At 39.1% G+C, this 18,099-nt stretch overlaps 1 pseudogene; it reads left to right on the forward strand.

The window, feature by feature from the left end:
* Window positions 1-13,340: 13,340 nt before the first annotated feature.
* LOC143573113 (secreted RxLR effector protein 161 pseudogene) lies at window positions 13,341-14,096 on the forward strand (annotated as a pseudogene).
* Window positions 14,097-18,099: the final 4,003 nt, after the last annotated feature.

An 18,099-nucleotide genomic window follows, 5' to 3' on the forward strand; every position in this document is an offset into this window, starting at 1 on the left:
CCTGAGTATTTTGTTTACTTCCTGTTCGTACAGCAAAGATTAGTAAAGAGGTGCGATCTTGAGGTCCTCGTTTGTGTTGTGAATCACTTGTGAAATTAAACTCTTATTGTTTAACAAGGCACACATATGACACAAAGGCATATGTGATATACACAAAGGGGTTACAATGGCACTCAAAATTAGGGCTGTAAACGAGCCGAGTCGAGTCGAGCTAGAGTGTGCTCGAGCTCAAGCTTGAACTTAATCGAGCTGGCTCGAGCTCGGCTCGTTTAAAGTTCGAGCCGAGCTCTAGCTCGTCGAGTTGGGCTCCTTTATTTTTTTAAAATTTTTTATTTATTATTTTCTTATTTTATATTTTAAAATTTTGATATATAAAATACAAAAAAAAATATAATTTTAACATACAAATTATATAAAATTTATAAATTAGAGAATTTATAAATTTATATGTTTTATTTTCGTTATTCTTTTATAAAGTTTTAGGTATCGAGTGCCATAATATATGTATAATTTTTATTTATTTATTTCTTGGTATTATATTATTACATATAGATATTAAAATTTAGGGTTTAATCTAAACGAGCCAACAAGCCGAGCTAACGAGTCGAGCTGACCCTGGCTCGAGCTCGGCTTGTTTAGAAATTGAGCCGAGTTGAGTCGAGCTCATTTAGAATCGAGCTTTTTCGAGCCGAGCTATTTTCGAGCGAGTTTCGAGCGAGCCGCGAACTTTTATTTATTGAGTGAGTCAAAATCAATAACATGTTGGACATAATAAACTAATTAAGTTTTGTGAATTTGTCAACTACATAGCTAAAAAAGTATTAAAAAATAAATGCAAATCCTTGTGAAATAATCATCTAATATTTCTTTTGATGCAGCTGTAATACCAATGGCTTGAGTCATGTACTCGTGACTCTTGAGTCTTCCTTTTTACAAAAAAGGCACTAGCCCTGCAAATCGCACACCAAGTCTTCCTTTGTAACCATTTCTTGATGCATTCGTCATGATAACTGTGTTTGCATCGTACCATTCTTCCAATCATATCGTCTTCTTGATATTCTTCCATACATATCGGACAAATTTCATCATCTTTTAGTTTTTCTTTACCCATTCTACTCGTCTTCACAGCATAAATTTCTATAGGAAAATTTTTTAAAAATAGGAAATATTAAAGGGGTGTAATGGTTTATAGGAGAGAGAAATTTTTTTTGGGTTTCTAGGTGTTCCGCCATTTCAAATGGCGGAACCGACCATGATAGCATAACCTGTCAAAAGCTGTCTGGTGACATGGAAGTTAATTTTGTGTTTCGCCATTTCAAATGGCGAAAGTGAACAGTGACTTTATGACACCTTTTATAGCATGCTTTCTTGACCACATATTAAATAGTGGTTTTTGTTTCACTTCCGCCATTTGAAATGGCGGAATTGAATAGTGTGTTAGTTTTTAAATATGTGGTCAAGAAAGTATGCTATAAAAGGTGTCATAAAGTCACTGTTCACTTCCGCCATTTGAAATGGCGGAACACAAAATTAACTTCCATGTCACCAGACAGCTTCTGACAGGTTATGCTATCATGGTCGGTTCCACCATTTGAAATGGCGGAACACCTAGAAACCCAAAAAAAATTTCTCTCTCCTATAAACCATTACACCCCTTTAATATCTCCTATTTTTTAAAAAATTTCATTTCTATAGCCTTTGGTAAGTCATTACGAACGAGCTCCCAAACTAATACAAGCCTTGCAGTTAGAGGTGCACAAATCGGTTTTTTTTAAAAAAACCGGTTCGGTTATTAACCGGACCGGTTTTTTTCGACCAGGAAAAAAACCGGTTCGGTTAATAACCGGACCGGTTAATAACCGGTTTTTGTGTATGAAAACCATAACCGGTCAAACCGGTTAGGACCGGGTTGGGAACCGGTTAGAACCGGTTAATAAACCGGTTTTTTTATTAACCGGTTTTTTGATAACCGGTCTAACCGGTTAACCGGTTTTTTTTTTTTTTTTTTTTTTTTTAAATAACCATTATTTTTTCACAGTATAAACAAACCGGTAACTACAAGCATTAAATCGTTATCGCATATTCGTAACTCAAAAATACATAACTTTCATTTATAGCTTTTACATTAAAAATACAAACATTAAATCGTTATCGCATATTCGTAACTCAAAAATACAAACATTAAAGAATGCTTAGACACGATTACATTAACAACTTGCTGTTTCTTACTCATTATTTTCATCGCTACCCGATCCCGAGCTATTCCTTAGGTAATCGTCGTACGCGGCTTCTTCATCGGTCATTGGTTGAGTGTGTCCTTGATTGACCTCGTCTTCATACAAGCCCGCCTCATAGTCCATTTCCCCCTCGAGTGAGCGTTGATGTTGTGCCCTATCTAAAGAGTCCAAGTAATCCTTGTAGCAAATAGACATCTCTACAGCTGGTGGAGTGAGTCGAGTCCTCCTAATCGATATAACCCTGCCAGAAACAGAAAAAGCAGACTCCGAAGCTACCGTGGAAGCTTGGACCGTTAGTAAATCTTTGGCCATGGCGGCGAGGATCGGAAACTCATCCTCCTTACCTCTCCACCAAGCCAGCAAATCAAGACTTCTAAATTCATCTGGAGTCATGTGTTTCACAAAGTTGGTACCACCATACCTTACAAGTTCACTGCTTGGGGTGTTTACCTTTTGACGTTTACCGGCGTCTTCCCAAATCATGTAGTACATCCCCATTTCAAGGTCGGTTTGGGATTGGGATTGGGCAACAGCTCTTAACGAGTCATGAATTTGGGAAGACGACCCGTATTTTGTAAGGTAAACATCATACATGTTAGACAAGGTGGTGTTGAAAGCATTCTTTAAAGTTTGGTTATAATAGGGGTTTTGATCGTCGTTTAACTCTAGCTCATCACAAATTTTTTCTATTAAAGCTTCAACACCACCAACATTTATGCAAGGGTTTAACGCAGCAGCACATGTCAAAACAGCGGGTAGTTGTTGAAAATATTTTCTAAATTTTTCTTTCATTTTTACACCCATATCAAAATAAGGTGCACCCCTACAATGAAGTTCACTCAACTTTGTGCACATGACAGCAATTTTTGGTAAAGCAATGGGGCTTGTTGGATAGTAAACCCCGGATAAACTAGTTGTGCAAGATTTAAAAATTTGAAGGACCTCCGTAACGATCTCAATCAATAACCAGTTTCTAGGATCGTACGGTGCACATTTACCCCTACTTGACATTATTTGATGAAACGCAATTAGTGATTCTTTTTGTTGGATGGCTTTCTCAAACATATCACAAGTCGAGTTCCATCTTGTTGGACAATCCCAATTGGGCCCCAACCATTGACAATTAGCTTCATCACAAAATTTTTTGTATCTTGAAAATGTTTTATTGTTGCTAAAAACATCTCGTAACATTCTTTTAAAATTGTTTCTTTGCGTTTCGATCACGTTTAACCCATCTTGCACGGCCAAGTTGATAATATGTGCAATGCATCGGCTATGAAAAAACGCTCCATCACAAATAGGTTTATACTTTAATTTTAAATGGCCAACCGCGGCCGTATTGTTGGACGCGTTATCAAACGAAATTGAAAAGATTTTATCTTCAATCTTGTATTGTCGAATGACTTTATCCAAGAGTTTAAAAATATTTCTACCCGTGTGCGGGTAATCAAACAATTGAAACGCAACGGTTCGTTTCATCATTTGCCACGACCCGGGGTCAACCCAATGAGCCGTCACACAAATGTATGAGTCGGGCGAACCATTAGGTACCGACCACACATCCGTTGTTAAGTTTACACCAGTTTGTAAGTTTGAAAAGTATGAAATTAGTTCGGATTTAGCGTTTTTCCAAGCTTTAAGACAATCTCTTCTAAGGGTCGAACGACTTACGTGTTGGTAGCGTGGTTGAACATACTTTTGCATCATCTCCGTGAATTGAGGGTTGTCGAAGTGGTTGAAAGGAAGTGTATTTTGAATCACAAAGTTTGAAAACTTTTGACGTACCGCTTCAAGGTCGTACGTAAACACCGTTCCTTGATTCGTCATCTCCGGCTGCGAACTACTTCCCGATTCGTCCTTCAAGGCCTTGCAAAAGGGCCTTTGTACATGCGCTCTTAAAGTGGAGTTTGCATCTTTGCCATAAAACTTCAAACAATGTTTGCATCGAGCTTTTTGGGTACCGTTAGACATTTCGCATAGGTCGAAATGTTGCCAAACATCTTGGTTTCGTTTCGTGGGGATGACCCGAACGACCGTTTCTCCCGTGTTCGAGGCACCCATGTTGACGGATGAAGCAGCACTTTGGGAGGCCATGATAATCGACTACGAAATAAGAGCGTATGGAGTGGTAATGTGGTATAATTGAGCGTGAGATAACAAAATAATCGCATATGTAATAAACGTTTAGAGCGTTTGGAGTTGTATAATCGAGTGTGATCTAACCAATACCCAACCTAAGCTATATATAGATGTTTGTGGGGGTAAAATGGGGAAAAAAAAAAAAACGGTCAAAATTTATAAAAAACGGCTATATGGCCGTTACTCAACGGGAAAAAACCGGTTTTTAACCGGTTAACCGGTTTTTTTATAACGGTCAAAAACCGGTTTATAAAAAAACCGGTTAACCGGTTTTTTAAAAAACCGGTTATTAAAAAAACCGGTTTTTTAATAACCGGTTATTAAAAAAAACCGGTTTTTTTTATAATCGGTTATAAAACCGGTTTTGGCTCCAAATTGTGTAACCGATATATAAACCGCCGGTTTGTAAACCGGTCAAACCGGTTTACAAAAAACCGGTTTTCTTAAAAACCGGTTTCCGGTTTAAACCGGCAAACCGGTTCGAGGACCGGTTTTTTTGACCACCTCTACTTGCAGTATGCATAGCTGAATAATGATTATGTTCACTGTCAACATAATGCAATAGTTGTCCATGTTCATTATGATACACGTAACTGGCGTAGACTACCGACCCGTTATTCTCTGTGAAGTGCATGCGGATAACGGTATAAGGTGGCCCGCCATCGAACAACAAGGAGTTGCAAATATCTTCAGTGTAATAATGAAGCTTTGATGACGATTTCGCGCCTTTATCTTTGACGTCTAGTATTACATCCACACGATCATCAGGCCCTCCGTTTACAATTATGTAAATCCTTGGTAATCGGCATACAACACCGTAAAAAGACATGTCAACGGTTCAAGCAGAGGTTGGAAAAAAAAAAGTAAAAAGTAAAAGATGGAGTTAGGGTTAGGAAGAGCTTTTGATTCAAGTAAACTTGTAAAACCCAATGTTATAATCTAATTTTCAGTTACCAAACTTGTGATTCAAGTAATTAATTTCGGTAACATGTTAAGCTTAAATTCAGTGTTTTAAAAACCGGTTCAAACCGGCCGGTTAAACCGGATTTCGCACAGTAGGCCGGTATTTTGAGTCCGTTATTTTTGACAGTTTTGCTAGAACATCGTATCTGCGGTTTTTGTCTAAAATACCGGTTTTTACCGGCAAACCGGTTTTAAGCCCGAGAGATTTTTGATATTTGTAGCCCATATTTTTACAAAATTACTTTTAACCCAACAATTAACATTTAAACGTGTAAATTTTAGAACTATTTTTTTAAAACTGAATGCTTTTGTATTACTTTTTTTTAATATGGATGAACTTTTAGATTATTTTTTCTTATAGAAATCATTTAGTTTTGGGTTATTTTTGAATTAAAGTTACATTTATAGAAAATTATAAAGTAAACTATTCAACCGGTTGAACCTCCCGGTATAACCTGGTTCAACCGGCTGTACCATTTTTTAGCTCAATCCGCTACAAATAAAATACCTGTTTTTGAAACATTGCTTAAATTTCAACTCGTTAAGAGTTTTTGAGCCGAGTTAAACTGGGCTCGTTTAGTTTTGAACATTATGAACACATAACTTAAATGTTTAAAATTAAATATGTACATGCTTTAAAGGGAAATTATATTTTAATAATTACAACTTAATGTTATTGGCCGATAATATTCTCAAGTAAGAATATTCTTGCTGGCGGTCCAAAGTTTTAAATTTACTCTCATTGGACCTCCATTGTGTTGGTAATTTCCATCAATATCGGCCCGTCACGTGTCGGTGACCGGGTTGGACCTATTGGGCCTATGGAATTCATTAGTGAAGTAATGTGTTTATGGGGTTACAATTGGGCTTTTATATTTGATAACTACTTGTTAAGCAAGTTAGGATATCCCTATAAATACATAGCCATGTTAGGGTTATTGTATAAGTGAGAGGGATTATTGTAATTGAGTTTTGTGCTAGTTTTTTTATTATAATAATACGTGAGTTTACCATAAATATTATGTACTCGTTTGCGTTTCCATTATCAATTTATTCTTGAATTGGTATCAAGAGCTAATTCCAAAAGGATAAATAACAAAACCCACCGTCTACGATCAAAGGGTTGATCGTAATAAACCATTAAACCTGCCGCCATAGTTGATCAAGCAAAAGTGTTGTTTTGCTTCGATTGGTGATAGAAGTCAAAGAATATTTGAAGTAAAGAATAATAATAAACTTGTTTTATTATTTTTGTTCCCTGGTTTAACAGGGTTTGATTTCCTTTTAGTACAGTCGTGGAAAAGAATAATTAAAGTGGTTTAATTCTTTTTGTCATCCTTGGTACAACAACCTATTCAACTTGTTTTGCAGTTACGGTTTAACGAAGAACGATGAGTGATAAAGAAACAACGAAGACGAGCGGTGTAAGCGGGAGTGGGAACCCGAATGCGTTCCAAAGTCCCATGCTTACCTCTACTAATTACACGGTATGGGCTATTTAAATGAAGGTACTCTTGAACGTGCATAAGGTTTGGGATACCATTGATCCGGGTGCAACCGAAGATGATAAAAACAATATCGCGATAGCGTTGATTTATCAATCGATCCCGGAAGCGACAATCATGCAAGTGGGTAATCTTGATTCGGCCAAGGAGATTTGGAACGCAATTAAGACGCGTAATCTTGGGGCTGATCGGGTTAAGGAGGCAAGATTGCAAACTCTCATGAATGAGTTTGATGGTATAACGATGAAAGAGACGGAGACCATTGATGAGTTTGTGGCGAAACTCTTGTGTACGGCGTCGAAGGCGGCGAGTTTAGGAGAGATGATCGAGGAAACTAAGATGGTCAAGAAGTTCCTTTCAAGTCTACCCCGAAGTAAGTTTATTCAAATTGTTGCATCTCTTGAACAAACTTTGGATCTCAAAACTGTTGGGTTTGAAGACGTGGTGGGACGTTTAAAAGCATACGAGGAGCGAATTCGGGAAGAAGACATGCATTCCAAAACCCAAGGTAAGCTTATGTTTCAAAGGTCTGAATCCTCAAGTAGTCGGTACAATGATCGTGAGTCCACTCGTGGAGGTCGTGGACGTGGAGGAGGGCGAGGACGAGGTGGTCGCGGGTCGAGTCAAAACCGCGGCCATCAAGAAAACGCCATGAACCGGGAAAACCTTGAGCATAAGGGCAAAACCCGGGACCTCTCAAAGGTTCAATGTTATCGATGTGATGAGTTTGGACACTTTGTCCATAAGTGTCCCAACCGAAAACCAAAAGTTAAAGGCGAAGCAAAGTTAGCCGAAGCGCCCGAGACAAGGGATCCATCATTGTTTATGATTAAGAGTGTTCAAGAAACGGTGTTCTTGAATGAAAATAAGGTTATACCCAGAAACTACGAGTCTAAAGATGTTGATGAATGGTACTTGGATAATGGCGCAAGTAAACACATGACGGGTAACAAGTCTTTCTTTTCTGAACTTAACAATCGTGTCATGGGAAAGGTTAAGTTTGGGGATGACTCTTATGTTGATATAAGCGGTAAAGGGTCGATTTTATTTGAGGCTAAAAGTGGTGAACATCGTTTGCTTACGGATGTTTATTTTATACCGAGTCTTCGAAGCAATATTATTAGTCTCGGTCAAGCCTCGGAACATGGGTGTGATATTCATGTAAAAGATAACTACCTTACAATGCATGATGGGCAAGGTAGGTTATTGATGAAGGTGACTCGTTCCCCTAATCGGCTATACCGGATACAATTAAAGATTGGTAAACCGGTTAGTTTACTTAGCCGAATTGAAGAAACAAGTTGGTTGTGGCATGCTAGGCTTGGCCACTTGAACTTCGAGTCAATAAAGCTAATGGCTAGGAGGGAGAGGGTTGAAGGGATGCGTGGTGTTACCCATGAAAACAAGTTATGTGAATCTTGTTTGGTCGGGAAGCAAACGAGGCAATCCTTTCCTAATTCGGCGGCGTTTAGGGCAACTCGAGCCTTAGAATTCGTGCACGGTGATTTGTGCGGACCGATTACCCCTCCTACAATAGCGGGTAACAGGTACGTTTTTGTTTTAATCGATGATTATTCACGATTTGTTTGGACGTATTTGTTGAAGGCTAAAGATGAGGCGTTTGAAGCTTTCAAGAAGTTTAAGGAATTGGTTGAAAATGATGTTGGGAAGAAGATCAAGACTTTTCGTACCGATCGAGGTGGTGAGTTTACCTCACATGAGTTCAACTAGTTTCTGACATGGAAGGCATTCAAAGGCATCTAACGACACCATACACACCTCAAAAAAACGGGGTGGTTGAAAGACGGAACCGAACCTTATTGGAGATGACACGGAGTATGTTAAAAGAAATGGGTGTTCCGAATTACTTATGGGGTGAGGCAATCCGACATGCCATGTACATCGAGAATCGGATTCCTACTCGTGCCCTAAAAGAGAAGACGCCATATGAGATGTTGAAAGAAAAGAAACCGAATATTGCTCATTTAAAAGTATTCGGTTGTGTGGCGTATGTTGGGTCAATTGTTGTCTGGCCCTAGTGTAAGGCCCAACCCAAGAAGTAGGGTTTATTATATTTGGTAATGTCTTGGCTAACAAGTTAGGTTAGTCCTATATAAACCGAGTTATGGTTAGACATTAGAGATAAGGTGAGTTTGGTGTAACCGAGTTAGGGTTCATCAAGAGTCAAACCGAGTTAAGGTTTGAGGTATTGTAATCAGTTTTTAGAGTTAGATTTTCTGATTAATATAAACGAGAGTTATTTGTGTAGTAGGTGTTTGATTATCGATCCGGGACTTGAATTGGTATCAGAGCCAAGTTCAAGAAATCGATAATCAGTCGCGTTGAGTGGTGGCTTGAGGAGGAGCTATCATCGGCGCATATCGGAACCAAGTTGGGTTTCCGAATCGAAGTGTGTTTTTGTTAAAGCGGGTTAGTCGAACATGTGTCGGTGGTTCTTTCCTGTCCGACGGAAGTGATAAGAACACAAGGGTTCTCGAGTTGTGTAGCTTGAGACGACATCGGAATATTTGATTTTAACCACTTGGGGTTTTGTTGTTTTTTCTCGGTGCAATTCAAAGTCAGGATAACAATATTTATTTAATATACTATTAAGAGGGTTGTTTATTTTATTACTTGGAAGGCAAGATTTAAAAGAATAAACAACACAAAAAGTCAACAAAGGTTATTCTTGAGTTGTTTGCAGAGGCCAGGAAGTCACGAACAAAGAGAAGTTAAGGTGTTTTAACCTCTTGTTTTTGGTTCAACAAGTCTTAGTTGATTCCTATTGTTGGGTTTTTATTCGGGTTGAATAAGACGTTTTAGTTCAAAATTCGTATTATATTGGGTTAAACGAGTTAGGTTTTAACCAAGGTTTGAGCAAGCGTGTTCGGTTCTGAAAAGTTGTTCAGAGTTGATTGGTTTGTATTTGTTCCAACGAAGTGGAGTAAGGGTGTTCGACAACGTCAATGGCAGGTGACAAAGAAGAGTCGATAATCTAACCCAAAGCGAGTGGGGGGATATCGTTGCAGGTTCCAAAGTTGAACGGAACTAATTACATCACATGGGCGATTGTGGTGGAAGTGATCTTAGATGATCAAGAGTTATGGGAAGTTGTTCAACCGAATGAGGGTGCGGTTATTGACGCAAAGAAAAATAAAACGACAAGGTCGTTTTTGTTCCAAGTTATGGAAGGTAATATTTTTCTTTAGGTTTCTAAATACAAGAATGCTCGAGAAATATGGGCGGCTTTGAAGGCACAGTTTGTTGGGGCCGAGCGAGACCAAAAGGCTCGACTACTAACGTTGAAAAGTAAATTTGAGAAACTCAAGATGGCGGAAGACGATACTGTTGATCAGTTTGCAGGAAAAATAAGCGGTATGGTTTCAAAGGCAACGGGTCTTGGTCGCATTTTCGAGCAAGATGTATTGGTGAAAAAGTTACTTGACGCGGTTCCAGACAAATACTTCAACTTGGTAGCCTCAATTGAGCAATCGGTTGATCTTGATAGTATGATGTTTGAAGATGCTGTTGGAAGACTTAAGGCGGTTGAGGAACGTCTACGAGGGAGAGAACGCGCTTCAAATTCATAAGGTCAGTTACTTTTCAATCGGTCGGAGAGTAATTACAAAGGCAAGTCGTATGATCATTCCGGTAGCCGAGGTAAGGGTTGGCCGAGTTCACAGGGACGTAGAAGAGGCCGGGAAACCGGAGGTCAAGACCGAGAGGATGAGGATCAAGATGGTTGTCAAAACCGAGATGGTCAACATCGTGGGTCAAGGTATACAGGTCAAAGAAATGATTGTCAATGGAGAAAAAAGGATAGATCACATGTTTAGTGTTTCCGTTGTGATGAGTTCGGTCACTTTGCGTCTACATGTCCGGAACGTATGAAGAAAAAGGAAGACTTTAATTTGAATAAAATTGATGATTTTGATCCAAGTTTATTTATGATTAAAGGTGATCATAAAACGGTTTTTCTGAATGAAGATGGTGTGATTCCAAAGAGTTTCGAAACTGAACCTATGGAGAAAGATGTTTGGTATCTCGACAACGGAGCATCGAATCACATGACGGGTAATAAAGAGTATTTTTATGAATTGAATGGACAAGTCACGGGAACGGTGAAGTTCGGAGATGAATCTTGTATTGATATTCGGGGAAAAAGGTCGGTCTTAATTGAAGGAAAAACAGGGGAGCAACGTTTGTTGACCGACGTCTACTACATTCCGAGCCTACAGTGCAATATCATAAGTCTTGGTCAAGCAACGGAAGGTGGATGCGAGATTCACATGAAGCATGATTTTCTAACCATGAAAGATGATACATGTAAGCTTTTGATGAAGGTGACAAGGACCAAGAATCGATTATACAAGATCAGTCTCAAGATAACAAGTCCCGGTAAACGAGTTATCATTGGAATGAATAATTTTGCAGGTAGGGATCTTCAAAGAATTGGACTGAAAGAAGACAGGTTGGTTACGAGTCAGATTCCAATCAAAGATCCAAGTTTCAAAATTCAAAGTTCAAAGAAGAGAGTTCGAGAAACTAAACGCGTGGTCAAGAAAGAGATTCAAACCCAAGGGAAGGCGTCTAATGATCAAACGAAGCAAGTGTGTCTTCTAGCCAAGTGGAGCCGAAAGAACATTGCAAGAGATCATGAAAAGCCTCGGGAGAATCAAGAGAATGTTGACAAGCGTGAAGGTGAAGACCCGCCAATTTCGAGTAGGAAATTAGGGGGTGAGTCGGGTGGCTCGGGTACAACAATTGAGGGGGTGATTGTTGGGTCAATCGTTGTCTGGCCCAAGTGTAAGGCCCAACCCAAGAAGTAGGGTTTATTATATTTGGTAATGTCTTGGCTAACAAGTTAGGTTAGTCCTATATAAACCGAGTTATGGTTAGACATTAGAGATAAGGTGAGTTTGGTGTAACCGAGTTAGGGTTCATCAAGAGTCAAACCGAGTTAGGGTTTGAGGTATTGTAATCAGTTTTTAAAGTTAGATTTTCTGATTAATATAAACGAGAGTTATTCGTGTAGTAGGTGTTTGATTATCGATCCGGGACTTGAGCGTATGCATAGATAGTGGGCACTCACTTGAAAAAGCTCGATGATCGTTCGAGAATTTTAGTGCATATCGAAGTCGAGACCGGGTCCAAAGCTTACCGGTTGTTTGATCCGAAGACCCAGAAGGTTGTGATAGCTCGTGATGTGGTTTTTGACGAGAAGAAGACGTGGGTTTGGTCTAATTCGGGTCAAACCAATGAAGAAACGGAGCTAGCATCGGGTTTGTTTTGGGTTGATTGGAATGGGGTTCATGATACCGGAGTTGGGCAAGTTGTAACCGAGCCTATGGGAAGCAACAACATTAGCGACGAAAATTCAGCTTTGTCGCGAAATTCAGCAACAGCATCAGCGACAGCTTCTGTCGCTAATTCAGACAGCCCATCAGCACCTTTAGCGACAGCATCTGACACTCTGGTCGCTAATTCCAACAACTCAGCAACAAGTTTAGCGACATCAGCATCCAGTTTAGCGACACCAGCAGCAAATGGTTTAGCGACAGCAGCACTTATTGAACCAGAAAGTAACCTGAGAAGATCTACACGTATTCTGATCGCACCGGTTAAGTTCAATGATTATGTCCTATGTTCGGAAGTGGAGGACATTGAACTTCTTTTGTTAGAAGAAGGTGAACCGAGGAATTTTGGTGAAGCAAAATCCAAACCGGAGTGGATAAAGGCTATGCAAACGGAACTCGAATCCATTAAACGAAACGACACATGGAAGTTGACCGAGTTACCGATAGGGGCTAAAGCTATCGGATTGAAGTGGGTTTTCAAAGTGAAAAGAAATGCAGATGGTTCGATTAATAAATATAAAGCAAGACTCGTGGAAAAGGGTTATGTGCAACAACCCGGAGTTGATTTTGACGAGGACTTTGCTCCGGTGGCGAGACTTGAAACCGTACGTATGCTCATTGCCATTGCAGCTACCGAGGGATAGCAATTACATCATTTGGATGTAAAGTCGGCATTTTTACATGGGGAGCTACAAGAAGAGGTCTTTGTTTCTCAACCAGATGGGTTCGTTGAACCCGGGGAGGAAAACAATGTCTATAAGCTAACAAAGGCTTTATACGGTTTGAGACAAGGACCACGGGCGTGGAATACCAAGCTTGACGGTATTCTTACGGGTTTGAAATTTGTGAGGTGTTCGAATGAACAAGCGGTGTATCGGAGATTGATTGAAACCGATATTATTATTGTCGGCGTGTATGTCGATGATTTGGTCGTTACGTGTTCGAACAACGATCACATTAATCAGTTCAAACTTGCGAGGTCCAAGAAGTTTGAAGTGTCTGATTTGGGAATGCTCACTTACTATCTCGGAATCGAAGTCTCACAGTTGGAGAATGAGATTTAAATCCATCAAAGTGCTTATGCTCGAAGGTTATTAAAAGAAGCCGGGATGGAAGATTGTTATCCTAAAAGTGTACCAATGGATCCTAATCTGAAATTGTCTAAAGCCGAGGATGATGTTGATGCAGATGCAACGGAGTACCGAAAGTTGGTTGGGCGTCTTCGTTACTTGTTAAACACTCGACCTGATTTGGCGTTTTCGGTTGGCATGGTTAGTAGATATATTCAAACTCCAAAGAAGTCTCACTTGGCGGTAATTAAACAAATTCTTCAGTTTATTCAAGGAACTGTAGGATGGGGGATCAGGTATAAACGAGGTGGATCAAAGGACTTGATCGGGTACAGTGATAGTAGCCATAACATTGATGAAGATGATGGAAGAAGCACTACCGGTCATGTGTTCTATTATGGGGGAGCCCCGATTTCTTGGTGCTCACAGAAGCAATGCACCGTAGCGCTTTCATCATGCGAGGCGGAATACATGGCGGCGAGCTCAGCTGCGGGACAAGCCGTATGGTTAGGTGAATTGTTGGCGGAATTGACCGGAAGGAAATTTCGAGAAGTGTTGTTAAAGATTGATAACACATTGGCAATTGCCTTGATTAAAAATCCCGTTTTTCATAGTCGGAGCAAGCACATAAAGTCCCGATTTCACTATATACGGGAATGTGTGGAGCGGAAGGAGTTAGCGGTGGAGTACATTAGTGGCAAGGAACAACGAGCTGACATTCTTACGAAAGAACTTGCGAGAATCAAGTTTGACGAGATGAGAAGATTGCTCGGTGTTGAAGATCTCCTAGTTTCGAGTCGGAAATTAGGGGGTGATTGTTGGTAATTTCCATCAATATCAGCCCGTCACGTGTTGGTGACCGGGTTGGACCTATTGGGCCAATGGAATTCATTAGTGAAGTAATGGGTTTATGGGGTTACCATTGGGCTTTTATATTTGGTAACTACTTGTTAAGCAAGTTAGGGTATCCCTATAAATAAATAGCCATGTTAGGGTTATTGTATAAGTGAGAGGAATTATTGTAATTGAGTTTTGTGCTAGTTTCTTGATTATAATAATACGTGAGTTTACTCTAAATATTGTGTACTCGTTTGTGTTTCCATTATCAATTCGTTCTTGACATTGAAAATAACTCAAGGGTGTTAGGTTTTATCTAAATTTCAAACTAATGTTTCAGGGCTTTTGATCAGAAGGAGAATACGAGTAACTTACCTCGAAACGGTACTCAAAACGACGAAACAATGCTTCAATTTGGGTGTTTGAACTTTCAATTAACAAAAATTAAGTCGTTTGGAGCACCATTTTGACATAAGTTTTGCATCAATCGACTCGTATCCTCTTTCCGATTAAAATCCCTAAAACATCAATTTAAAATTTGAATAAACTTTATGCCGTAATTTTTTTTAATTTTTTTAGCGAAGGTCCAATGAACTAGATTACCACCAAACTACTGTTTCGAAACATTTTTGGGGAGGGCCGGGTAACGTGATTTAATTTACCAATATTTTAATATTAATTATGTGTTAATTTTTTTAGAACAAAATTCGTTCTCTACCTTTCATTTAGAGGATTCCCAGCAGTTTCTCTATCTTTATCTTTATAATTACACTAAAAAGAATACTACATTTTCTCTTTTATATACAATTTAATAATATTTTTTACATCTTTGTTGTTATTTTTTATCTCTTCTCCATTCACAACCACTTTTAAATATATTAAAACTAGATGATGAACATTGTTTATTTAAATTTACTCAAAATTTACTTATTTTTTTAAAATTCTCTCTCATTCACTCACAATCACTTAACACTCTCTAAAAAAATTTGAGAACTCCCTCACATAATGATAAAGGAGCTGCCGAGAATACTCTTACAATAAATAATATACAGAAAATATTTACTTTTGACATCACATACTTTGTATTATAATCCAAAACAAAGTAGGCTTTGTTGAAAAATCATATGAACTTTGCAACAATTTATATATGTAATAATTATGTTGGAAAAGGTGTTAGAAGAAACGGTTTCCCTGACATGCGTTTTTCTCACACGATTTTTGTCGTAAAATTGTTGAAAAATGATTTTCCAACAAATTTTCCATTAAACGTAAGAAAATGACTCATTTTTAATACGGAATATTTTAAACTAAAAACCAAAAAGTTCATTGCATAGTACTCTAGATTGATAAATTGGTATTTGAATGATAAAGGTTGGGTAAATATGTAATAAGTGATCTTAATAAGGGGATATATGTAAAGGATGGAATGCGGTACAAATAAAATTAACTTACTAAATATACAAATAACTAGTCATTTGTATTTATGTATTTGATACAAGCTCTATATGTAAAAATCCCAAAAAATAAAGAAAAAAGAAAAAAGTGCAACACTTTAGATTGGCTCTCGTAGTTCATAACGGTTTCTTTTTCCGGTGTCAATCTCAATCCTATGTCTCGATAGCTAAGTCTATACAATCTCACTTATGCAAACCTAACTCTGAATGTACATGCTATGTGTATTGTACTCAGTAATTAACGTGTAGGAACTAATATTTGATAGAAATTGAATTTGGATGAATTGTTGCACCTTTTAACTCTAAAACTCATGGTGATAATTTCGTGAATCTAATACTTTTTTTTGGGAAATAGGAGACGATGAAATGGTTTCTAGGAGAGAGAAAAACTGCTTTGGTTTCTAGGCGATCCGTCTATGAAATTGTGGATCCTAGCGTTCTTGTTGACTGTGTGATGGATTGTTTGTTGAGTTGCACAATTCACGCATTTTCTAAATTTCAAATCGAGGAACCACTAAAGTAATTTATTAGATTGTACAAGTCATATCCCATTGAGCATCATACTTGACTTTGCACTATTCACGATCCACCGCCTGTGCAGTTGATAGTGGTTCCTCCATTTGGAATGGTGGAACTGTTGGGTTCGTAGGCCTTGTTGGCCCGGTTTATTATATGAAGTCAAAAGAGAAGACGGGTGTGGGCGGTCGGGCCCAAGCCCGGCCCGGTTTAGATTTCTTGCATAATAATTTACTAACCCTAGTTCAGTCTCTATATAAACAACATTATGTACTTGTAATATTTGTTACTCAATAAAGATATACCTAGTTGCCACCCGTGGACGTAGGTCAGTTTAGACCGAACCACGTTAAATCCTCGTGTTCGTTTATTGCTTTCGTGTCGTGTTCGGTTTCGTGTGTGCGTTTAATCCTAACAAGTGGTATCTAGAGCTTAGGTTCGGGATCAAACGAAGAACACGTTGAGCCGCCAAACCTTACGGCCGCCGCCACCCTACTGCGCTAGGGTTCGCCGCCGCCGCTGCTTGCTGTCACCACCAATCATCATCATTCAAAGCCTTGCTTCCGCAGACGCTGTTGATCTTCGCTCGGTTTCGAACGCAAGTTCCTGACAGTTGCATAGTGTCTTCTTTATTGGTTGGAGACCCAGTTTTGTTTGGATCACATATTATTATTGATATTATTTTGGAGGCATTGTCATAGGCAGGGCAGGAGGCCCTGTTGAATTAATTTAGGTCATCTAAATTAATTTTCCTTTGTGGTTGCTTTGGATCGTGAAGAAAAGGGCAGTATGCCTATTTGATTAATTTTGTGGGACAAAAGTTTTGGGCAGCTTAGCCAAGGATAAAGTTGGGTCGAGATCCTACTTTGCAAAGTACGAGTCAATAACTGTTAAATCAAGATCTTATTTTTATTGAAGAACCGTTGTCAATCGGAAGAAACGTTAAAGAAACCGAGAACCAGTGCCAACCGCGTTTGTCAGGTTTTATTGTTTCAGTTTAAAGTTTCAGTTTCTGATTTTCAGTTCGTTATTCCGCTGCACGTTAAATAGGTTGATTGTTTAACAAAGTTCAGTAGAACAGTCGTTAAGTTCAGGCTCGTGTTGCTGTGTCTGTCTCTGTTTTTTTATCCAGTTTTTCGTTTTAGTCATTGTTATGGCAGAAGACGGAAAGGTTTCGATACAGAAGTTTGACGGACAGAAGTTCGGTTGGTGGAAGATGCAGATTGAGGCACTACTTTGTCAGAAAGACTTGGATGTAGTGCTTGAGGATGAAAAACCAGAAAAGATGTCAGAAGCAGATTGGAAGAAGTTAGACAAGAAAGCTAGGGCTTGTATTACTTTGTTGTTGTCGGAAGATGTGGCGTTTAACATCATGAAAGAAACCACAGCACGTGGTATGATGGAGGCGCTATCCAACATGTATGAGAAGCCTTCGGCAGCGAATAAAGTCTATCTTATCGGAGAGCTAGTGACAACAAGAATGAAAGAGGGTGGGTCAGTTACAACTCATATCAATAATCTTAATTCGATCTTGTCCCGCTTAGTGTCAGTTGACATTAAGTTTGATGATGAAGTTCAAGGCCTCTTGTTATTATCCTCTTTGCCCGACAGTTGGTCGCAAACAGTGACTGCAGTTTGTAGTTCGTCTACAAATATTACTTTCGATGAGATTCGAGATCTGATTCTGGGAGAAGATTCAAGACGCAGAAGTTCAGGTGAATCATCAGGCAATATGCTAGTCACAGAAGGTAGAGGTAGGGGAAAACAGCGAGGCAGTGGGAGCAGGAAGAGGAGTCAGTCTAAGACTCGTAAGGATATTGAATGTTGGGGTTGTAAAGAGAAAGGACACTTCAGGAATCAGTGTCCGAATGGTAAGAAAGAGGTGAACGTTACAGAAGACGACACAGATGACGGGGTCAGTAGTGATGAGGCTTTGGTTTGTAGTGTTGAGAGTAGCGTTGATGCTTGGGTGATGGATTCTGGTGCATCGTTTCATGCCACTCACTGTAGTGAAACGATGA

The sequence above is a fragment of the Bidens hawaiensis genome, unplaced genomic scaffold (genome assembly GCF_021521415.1).
Source record: "Bidens hawaiensis isolate Kalapana, Puna unplaced genomic scaffold, B.hawaiensis_p1.1 tig00026205_1, whole genome shotgun sequence".
In the NCBI taxonomy this organism is placed as follows: domain Eukaryota; kingdom Viridiplantae; phylum Streptophyta; class Magnoliopsida; order Asterales; family Asteraceae; genus Bidens; species Bidens hawaiensis.